The 10,000-nt window shown below is 46.1% G+C and overlaps 1 protein-coding gene across 1 annotated transcript in view; it reads right to left on the reverse strand.

Annotated features, from left to right (window-relative positions):
- The window catches only part of col4a1 (collagen, type IV, alpha 1), a gene marked incomplete at both ends in the record, with an annotated part of 79,103 nt that overhangs the window by 62,723 nt on the left and 6,380 nt on the right, over positions 1–10,000 (reverse strand). The gene's annotated exons all lie outside the window — the stretch shown is intronic.

Raw genomic sequence — 10,000 nt, forward strand, 5'->3', positions numbered from 1 at the left:
AATAGTCTTTTGCATTGTGGTTTATGTGTTTTGGCATTATTTAAGAGGTGTATTCAAAGTTGTTCAGTAGACATAGCACACATCTAACTTGGTATAGGTGTTGAGGCATAGAGCATTATCCTAGTAGAAGGCAGAACTTGGACACTCTGTTGACCCCAAAGATTTTTTTTTATTATTAAAGATTAAAGTTGAATTCTATTGCATTACAAAAACTGCAATAACACTTAACAGTGTTTATGGAGCACCGGCGTGTGAGTTCTACCCTCTAGTGTGTTCAGAGGTGGCCAGCTCAGTAAACAATATCCAGAGATCTCCAACCTGATTCTACTACCATGGTGTCAGGAACCCAGAATCCCTTCAAAGCTCTGAGATGTCTGAAGCGATCGGTGAAGGTTGAGGAGATGACAGGTCGCGGGTCATTCGAGAGTTAATAGTACATCTCGCCTGAGCACGTACTGTAAGGAACATGGACCACAGAGAGACCACAGGTCAAATTGTCCAGTACCAGAGACCCATTATGCATGCAGAGAGCCCTGGATGGGAACAGGTTAAGTCAGCTCACACCACTCTGCCTTAACCCTTTCACTACCACACTACAGAAGGTTAACCCTTTCACTACCACACTACAGACGGTTAACCTTTCACTACCACACTACAGACGGTTAACCGTCTGTAGTGTTGTAGTGAAAGGGTTAACCTTCTGTAGTGTGGTTGCGAAAGGGTTAACCTTCTGTAGTGTGGTAGTGAAAGGTTAACCGTCTGTAGTGTTGTAGTGAAAGGGTTAACCTTCTGTAGTGTGGTTGCGAAAGGGTTAACCTTCTGTAGTGTGGTTGCGAAAGGGTTAACCCTTTGTTGTGTGGCAATGAAAGGGTTAACCTTCTGTATTGTCGCAGTGAAAGGGGTTAACCCTTTGGTAGTGTTGTGGTGAAAGGGTTAAAGTGGAATTCCACTCTGGGTCTCCCATGTATTTGTTGAAAAGTTGGTTTACTGCACAGTAAAATTAGTTCACAGCCAGCTCTATGCATATCGTACGGCCAGAGATAATACTGTAACCCTGAACTACTGCGGCACGGTGGTGTAGTGGTTAACACTGTCGCCTCACAACTACAAGGTCCAGGGTTCGATTCCCGCTTGGGGACCAAGTTTCCGCGTTGCCAGGTACCCATGCCGCAGCCTTTATCTGCTCCCGGCTGCCCTTGGGCGGAAGGACGATGGGATGGGTCAAGTGCATGTGTGTGTTCCTGTGTGTGTGCCGCCCATCGCATGTGTGTGTCACTGCATGATGAATAAAGACTTCTTCAAAAAAGTCCAGTTATTATAACCTACTGCACATGCTCCAGTTTTACAAAAGGTGAAAAGGGGGCGGGTGTCAGACCACGCCACTCAAAGGTTGCCACTCCTATCAAACACAAGGGGAGAGGGCTGAGTTTTTACTTCTAGTTACCTCCGTCACCTGGCGAGAGAGAGAGAGAGAGAGAGAGAGAGAGAGAGAGAGAGAGAGAGAGAGAGAGAGAGTATCAGGAAATTAAAATGACTCGCCTATTGGAGTTCTTTGAAATTGAGTGAGGCTCGAGAGCTAGGCCGTTAATGCCGTCTGGCTCCAACCAAATGAACACCTCCTGCTGCCCCGATGTTTCTGAGCAGAGGGCGGCCTTGGCACAGCCACATAGAGAACATTAAACAGTTAGGAGGCCACAATCCGGTAAATTCGTTTAATGTTGCTTTTTGCGGTGGAATTTTAACTCAATTTATTTGATATCACAAGTTACAAGGGGGTACAATGGGGGAAAGTAACAGCCCGATATATACAGTAGAGCTACAGGCGAGAGGACTGAAGCCGACACAAAAACACAAGATCTCCACCGGTGTGTTTGAGTGTTCTGTTACACAATAGGGAGGTGTAGTGGTTACGTCACCCTCCTTTTTGCCATGTATTTCCAATGGACCCATTTCTACATTGTCTCGTTTAAAACAAATAAAGCATAAACATTGGCATGGTGTACCTTTCTGTGTGTATTCATCCACAATCTATAGCTCAACATGAAAAAAATTCGCAATTAATCGTAAAAGGAGCAAAATAACAACGTTTACGTTTTCGTTCACTGAGGAACTACACTCACTTTGGCGCTGCTGACTGACGTCACCACAGCGTAGACTCCTGGCTGTATTAGGCGACAGCACTGGTAAGTGTATGTCTTTTTTAACGACTAATTAAAAACTTTTACTTTATTTCAACCAAAAATGCTTAAACAATAATGTTAGTGATAGAAGGGAACTCATTTTGTGCAAAAATGGAAAGCTTGCCAATGTTCATGAGGCAGAATTATTACAATAGCCGATAATACATTTTCCCAATGATAAATCCCTATACGGGTGGACCGCGCGGGAAACTGAAGTGATGTCAGACTACACCTCCCAATGGGAAAGGATGTACTGTACAGCGGGCTGGAGATCTCTGTGACACTCCTCTCATGGTTGTGTTTGGAGAGTGAACCAGACTGGGTCAGTAAACATGCCTCCAGAGCCTGTGGGGTCTATAGAACTCGAGGTTATGGGCGGTGAACTTAATCTGTGACAAATCTGGCTTCACCCAACTTCCCCTTCCTGTTTAGAGCGGAGGTTTCATGGTTAATCCATCTACTTACCATAATTCACACACTTCTGTAAATCAGGATGTCTCCCGTCAAAATCCGATAAACACAGCAGGACTCGCACCGCACGCGCAAACGTTATGCGTACGCGCGCACTCACATCCTGGCTCTTAGGTGAACAGAGAAAGTGAACAGGACGACTAATTAAAAGGCATCTATGTTTCAGGAAAAACCTTTAGGTTTAGCCTTTACTTCCTTGACCTTTGCAACCTATACACAAGGGCCTTTTGTTAACAGTTTTCATAACAGTGCCTTGTGTGTATGTGTGTGCGTGAAGTAGACATGAGCATCTTGAAGTAGTCAAGTGCTCTAATGAATCAAAAACGAGCACTCAACAAATAAAATTAACCTCTGTCTGGATGTGACATAGACTATACTTTTTTTTTTTTTTTAAACGTTATTACTATACTAAACACAGACTATACTTATTATCATTTATTTATTATCTTATTGGTAAGCTACCTTCTTATATCGCAACATTGTTGGAATGGAATTTTAGAACCTATGTGACCGTTTCTAGTGATGCTAGTTGTAGTAGTCGTTTATTTATTGTCACGAATAAAGTACAGGTACATTACAGTGAGATGCTTGGTTCATACACATACAGCTCATTATAGTAATATTCCACAATTACAGTTGGTAGTAATAATGGCACACATACATTTCACACCAACATTCGCATTTGTTGATACATGCAGGACTAAGTCTTGAGACAAAGTATGTGTATCACCGCTGCCATTTTCACGGCGCGGAGACTTTTTCTAGTTCTTAAGGTCCCTCAAGTTTGCTTAGAACTTGCCAAATCTGCATGTTCCTTTGATGCCCCTATAGCTCATGAAATGACCTCCAACACGCTCTACAGATTGAGTTTCTTCCCTCTGTTGGCAGAGTTGATCGGCACGTGGCGTAGTGGTTAACACTGTCGCCTCACAGCTAGAAGGTCCAGGGTTCGATTCCCGCTTGGGGACCAGGTTGTCGTGTTGCCAGGTACCCAGGTGGGGTATCTCCCGGGCCTTTCTGTGTGGAGTTTGCATGTTCTCCCCGTGTTCGCAAGGGTCCCCCCCGATAAGATAAACCCAATGTAAAAACATGCATAACAGATCGCAAACGCTGTCGTGTCCCTGAGGAAGACGGACAGGAGCACTTGGATTGGTCCCCGGGCGCGGCCCCACGCCGCAGCCCATGTCTGCTCTCGGCTGCCCTTGGGGGGGAAGGACGACGGGATGTGTCAAACGCAGAGAGGACTATTTCATCGGGGATCCAAAAGAAGAAATTGCATGTGTGTGTATCTGTGTGTGCCGCCCATTGCATGTGTGTGTCACTGCATGACGACATTGTCAATGTGTGCAATGAATAAAGACTTCTTCAAAGTCCAGTTAATCTAATCTAACCACTGTGTATCGATTGGTACAATTTTAGTTGATGTCCTTGTTTGTCCTCTTGGCATGTTGTTGTGATTTGAAATTCTGCAATTTATGTATGTATGTTATTATGTATGTTTTCTTTCTGTATGTAACGCGTGTCACTGTAAACGAGGGACTATAAATAAAGGTTTGAAATTAAATCTAATTAAATTAAATACAGCAGGCGCCTTGTTCTGTTCCAGCCAAAGCCATATGTGAATTTTGAGTAGCATTTCATCAGTGGAGTAAGTGGTAATGTAACAAGTACATGAGTACTGGATAACTCATACCCCCTTAGTAGTATGATTCAGGAGATAGACCCAGGCTTCCTTTGCTATGGGTCTAACCATAGATATACATAGATATATATCAGAAGATGACTCAACTGTGCTGCTGGCCAACGGAGACCGACGTTGCCACATGGCGGCCACCTTGCGTGGGTGAGCACGCCCACTCATAACATGCATGTCTATGGTGCATGTACTATTGAAATAACCATAGCTTGCTAAAAAAAAATTTTATCCACTTTTTCTCCCATTTTCTATTTTTCTCCCATCCCAATTTCGTATCATCCAATTCAACCCTCCCCTGTCACGAACGCTGTTTCTTGCCTCCCACAAGCCGGCTGCAATGTGGACTAAGTCATACATAGCACGAGTCCCCTCCGATACTCGAGGTAACAGCAGTCGCATCTTTTCACCTGCGCCGCGCGATCTTTCAGAGTCAGGGGTCTGCGCTTTGGAGGGGCGCCGCCCCCATCGCTTCCTGATTCTACTGCGCAGGCGCACCAACTGACCTGTAGGAGTCGCTAGCTTGCTAAATTTTCAACGGTTTGGTTTGTTAAAACGTCAGAGATGTAGTTATCATACTGCATACTTATAATGGTTTGCTGCACGTATCCGCTTCAAGGCCCTCGACCTAGCATACCGTGCGGCAAAGGGAACCGCTCCCGCCTACCTCCGGTCAATGGTCTCTAACTACACACCCTCAAGACCCCTACGCTCTGCGTCTTCTGGGCGCCTCAGATCTACTCCTATCCAAGCTCCCGGAGGGTCATCAAAGAGAAGCCGCCTATTCTCAGTCCTTGCCCCACAATGGTGGAATGAACTACCCATCCCAGTTAGGACAGCCGAATCCCGTCCAATCTTTCGCCGTCGACTAAAGACTCACTTCTTCAACCATTATCTGAAATGATAAAAAAAAAAAAAAAAAAAAAAAAAAAAAAAAAATCTAACCCCGACTAACCTTAATGTCATGCACTTGTCCTAATAAACTAACCTACACTGTAACACGCAACACTTTGATGAACATTGTTACTCAGCTGATAGAGTTATACCCTTCTTGCTGTCTTGTCGCACAGAACTTGTAAGTCGCTTTGGATAAAAGCGTCAGCTAAATGACTAAATGTAAATGTAAATGTAATGGACTTTCATATAAAAAAATTTTTTTATTTTTTTTTATCATATTTCTGTATGTGCAGATCATCACCTTAAAGCAGTAGTCCACTCAAGCAAGATGGCCGCCGGTGAACTACTCCTCCTTGAGCCATCTAGAATGTATAGAGATATATATATCTATGGGTCCTCTCTCTTTGGTCTATAGCCTTACCGCTGAGCCCCGGCGTGTTGGAGGAAGTCTGAGGGCTGTATCTCGGATAGTCACGCACAGCGCTCCAGGGTGAAACCCAATCAATGGAATAATGAATCACACATGGCTGCTTTTATTCTGAAGGTGGCCCAGGAGCTCAGTGTGCCGTCACGCCCCAGGTGGCCGTTTCTAAACCAATGAGCGGCAAGCAGCCAAATTCACCAGGTCCTTCCTGACTGTCACAGCGCCTGATCAAATAATCACCACACAAAGTCCCGTTTTATGGACAATGTTGCAGAGGAGGAAACCATGTTTAAACAAGCAAGCAAGCATTCACACACACACACACACACACACACACACACACACACACACACACACACACACACACACACACACACACACACACACACACGTAGACACACACGTAGACACACACGTAGACACACACACACACACACATCAGCACACACACACGTAGACACACACACACACACACACACACATCAGCACACACACGTAGACACACACACACACACACGTAGACACACACACACACAGCAGCGCACACACGTAGACACACACACACAGCAGCACACACACGTAGACACACACAGCAGCACACACACGTAGACATACAAATACACACACACACAGCAGTACACACACACACACACACACATAGACACACACACACACACACACACACATACACACACACACACACAGCAGCACACACACACACACATAGACACACACACACACAGCAGTACACACACATGTAGACACACACACACAGCAGCACACATAGACACACAGCACACACATGCTCGCACATTAACACACACACACACACAGCAGCGCACACACGTAGACACGCACACACAGCAGCACACACACGTAGACACACACAGCAGCACACACACGTAGACATACAAATACACACACACACAGCAGTACACACACACACACACACATAGACACACACACACACACACACACACATACACACACACACACACAGCAGCGCACACACGTAGACACGCACACACATGCTTGCACATTAACACACACACAAATACATGCATATGCACGCACACACACAAATGTGCAACACACACACACACACTAGATTTATGATTTGAAAAAAACCAGACATATAAGGACTGCAGGGGTTTGTTGAGGTGTGGAGAGGATAATTTAGAGGCCACCAGCCACAGAGGTCACAGGGGTCAGGGGTCTGGGGTGGCAGCACTTCATTTATGACTTAACGGCATATCTCACACACACACACACACACACACACACACACACACACACACACACACACACAAACACACGCACACACACACACACACACACACACACACACACACACACACACACACACACACACACACACACACACACACACAACACAGACACACACACACACATTCACAAATGCACAAACATGCCCGCTCACACATAATACGACCACACAAACACAACCATTCACAAACACAGACACAGACAGAAACACAAACAAATTGATTTGTAATCAATCCAGGCTGCGCTCAAGGCTATTAGGTGCAAACACACACAGGAGAAAATATCACCTTGGAAACAGTCAAATAGTCCAATATTGAATTCAGATACACTTTTTGTAAAAGATTAAAAGTTATTTATCGTCAGCCGGTCAGGTGGCGTAACGGATATTGCGTTCGTCACCAAACCCCGGAGCGGCTAGATTCGCCTGTTCGAATCCAGCTCACAGCTCCGGGGTTGGGTCCGGGTCGTTGTAAACAGCGACTCCTACAGTTCGGTCAGGGCGCCTGCTAAGCGTGGATAGGACTTGAGTGGGATAGTGTGATCCTTCCACACGCTACGCCCTCTCAATGAGAATCCGCGCTGCCAGGTGAAAAGAAGCGGTTGATTGGCTGGACGTGTGTCGGAGGAAGCACGTGGTAGCCTCCACTCTCCCAGACCGACTGTGGGGGGTAAGTGCGCAGCGACCAGGAAGGGGATTGGGAATTGGCATAACGACTAACATTGGGATGGGAGAAAATCGGAGGAAAATGGAGAAAAAAAGAAAAAAGAAAAAAGTTATTTATCGTCAAGTCGTCACCGGTGTACAGTGATGTAACGCACCTCGGGTACTAATCAACTTTGACGAGTTCATCCATCCTTTTAGAGTGCGATTGTCCTCATTGTTTCAAGACACACATACACACGCATGCGCACACACACACACACACACACACACACACACACACACACGCACGCACACACGCACACACACACACACACAGGGTGCGATCCACGGGGGGAGCTCGGTCCGCTATAGCTCCCCTAGATCAGACATCAGCTCCCCTGGGGGTCTCTAAAGCTCCCCTGGGGGTCTCTAAATTACTGAAAATAAATGCTACTTTTGCCATGCATTTCTAATTTTTCTGTAATTTTCTGTATCATCACCGTGTATAATAATAAACGTATGCTATTTTGGATGTATGATTAATGATTTGCGCACTAATTCACACGTAATATGGCAACATGCATGCTATTCTTGCAATTACCATTCGGAGCGCGGCGGCGCTGCAGCCTGCACGCACGCACGGCACAAATCAAACTTGACCCACTTTGTAACCTGACTTGTTGACACAGTGATCGTTTTGACAGCCAGTAAATAAGGTCACTCAGGAATGCATAATGTCTAAACGAAAACAAGTAAGCCTAACCAATTTTGGTTTCACGAAGACAGTGAAGCTGACAGAGCAGCAGGAGGCGGGATCATCTACAGGCGATGCCGTTACAATTACACCTGCTTGGTGCTGCTCCGGTGGGGACTATTATTAGTATTACAACGCCCGGTGACCGTGCCATGGAAGCCCAGACCGTCCAGACGGCCGGACCTCAACAAGTGAGTTGTCTAGTATTATCGGTTCTGTAGTTACTGAAACTGATTGAATATGACAGGATTCAAGAGGTTTATTTGTCACATACATACATACACAAGGCCTACAGGCTACAGGCTGCGATCACAGTATCCTCCAACAGTCCGCGCGCCGCGCCCCAGCAAAAAAAATTATCTGGCTCACCCAAAGACCATGCTATGGTTTGCACACTGCACACACACACACACATACACACACACACACACACACACACGCACACCCACCATTGGAAGGGAAGCCCCCATTCTTCCACACATGGGTTAGTCATCTGAAGCCGTTCCTTCCTGAGGACCAGTACAATGGATTCTTCCCCTGATTGTTTTGGCTGCTGGGGGTTCTCTCTCTTTATATCACACCACCATTACTGCAGGCAGGGGATGTGCAACACGGCCATTCCTCCTCCTGCCTTATCGCCACCAGACGTTTCTTCCTCTCATCCCGGAAGCAGGCCTTCCTCCTCCTCCTCCTCCTCCTCCTCCTCCTCCTCCTCCTCCTCCTCCTTTAAACCCTTTCACAACCACACTACAGAAGGTTAACCCTTTCACTACCACACTACAGACGGTTAAGCGTAGTGGTAGTGAAAGGGTTAACCTTCTGTAGTGTGGTCGTGAAAGGGTTAACCCTTTGTCGTGTGACAGTGAAAGGGTTAACCTTCTGTATTGTCGTGGTGAAAGTGTTAACCCTTTGGTAGTGTGGCAGTGAAAGGGTTAACCATCTGTAGTGTGGCAGTGAAAGGGTTAACCATCTGTAGTGTGGTAGTGAAAGGGTTAACCCTTTGTCGCATGGCAGTGAAAGGTTTAACGTTCCGTATTGTTGCGGTGAAAGGGTTAACCCTTTGGTAGTGTGGCAGTGAAAGGATTAACCTTCTGTATTGTCGCAGTGAAAGGGTTAACCCTTTGTCGTGTGGCAGTGAAAGGGTTAAACCGGCACATTTGGCAGGCTGCTCACGTGACCCCGCCTTCCTGACAACCCAGTGACCCACGCTCACAATCACGTTCGCACCGTGCACAACGGACCCACGCACACGATCATTCAAATCTTCCCTGCATGACTATGTGACTGAATTCGGTCGTTAAAGAACCCAGGATGCCTATCGTAAAGAGTAGGGGGTTCCCCGACGTTCCCCGACGTTCCCAATCAGGTCTCTGACATCAAGGCCACCTAATTCATCCCTTCCCCTTAATCGGCTGATATCAATCCCTGTCTCCTGAGCCGTTCAACCATTGTGTAGTGTGATGTGTGCCGGGTGCCAGTGGATGGCAGCCATTGAGTAGGTTGGGTGCTACCAGTGGTGGTGAAGGAGGCAATTTCCACCCTACATTGTAAAGCGAGTGTCTAGAAAAAGTGCTATATAAATGCAAGTAATTATTATTATTATGAATTACTCCTCTGACTTTTATACTGTGAGGAATAATTTGCAATATCT

The sequence above is a fragment of the Notolepis coatsorum genome (assembly GCF_963971535.1).
Source record: "Notolepis coatsorum genome assembly, chromosome: 5".
Taxonomy (NCBI): domain Eukaryota; kingdom Metazoa; phylum Chordata; class Actinopteri; order Aulopiformes; family Paralepididae; genus Notolepis; species Notolepis coatsorum.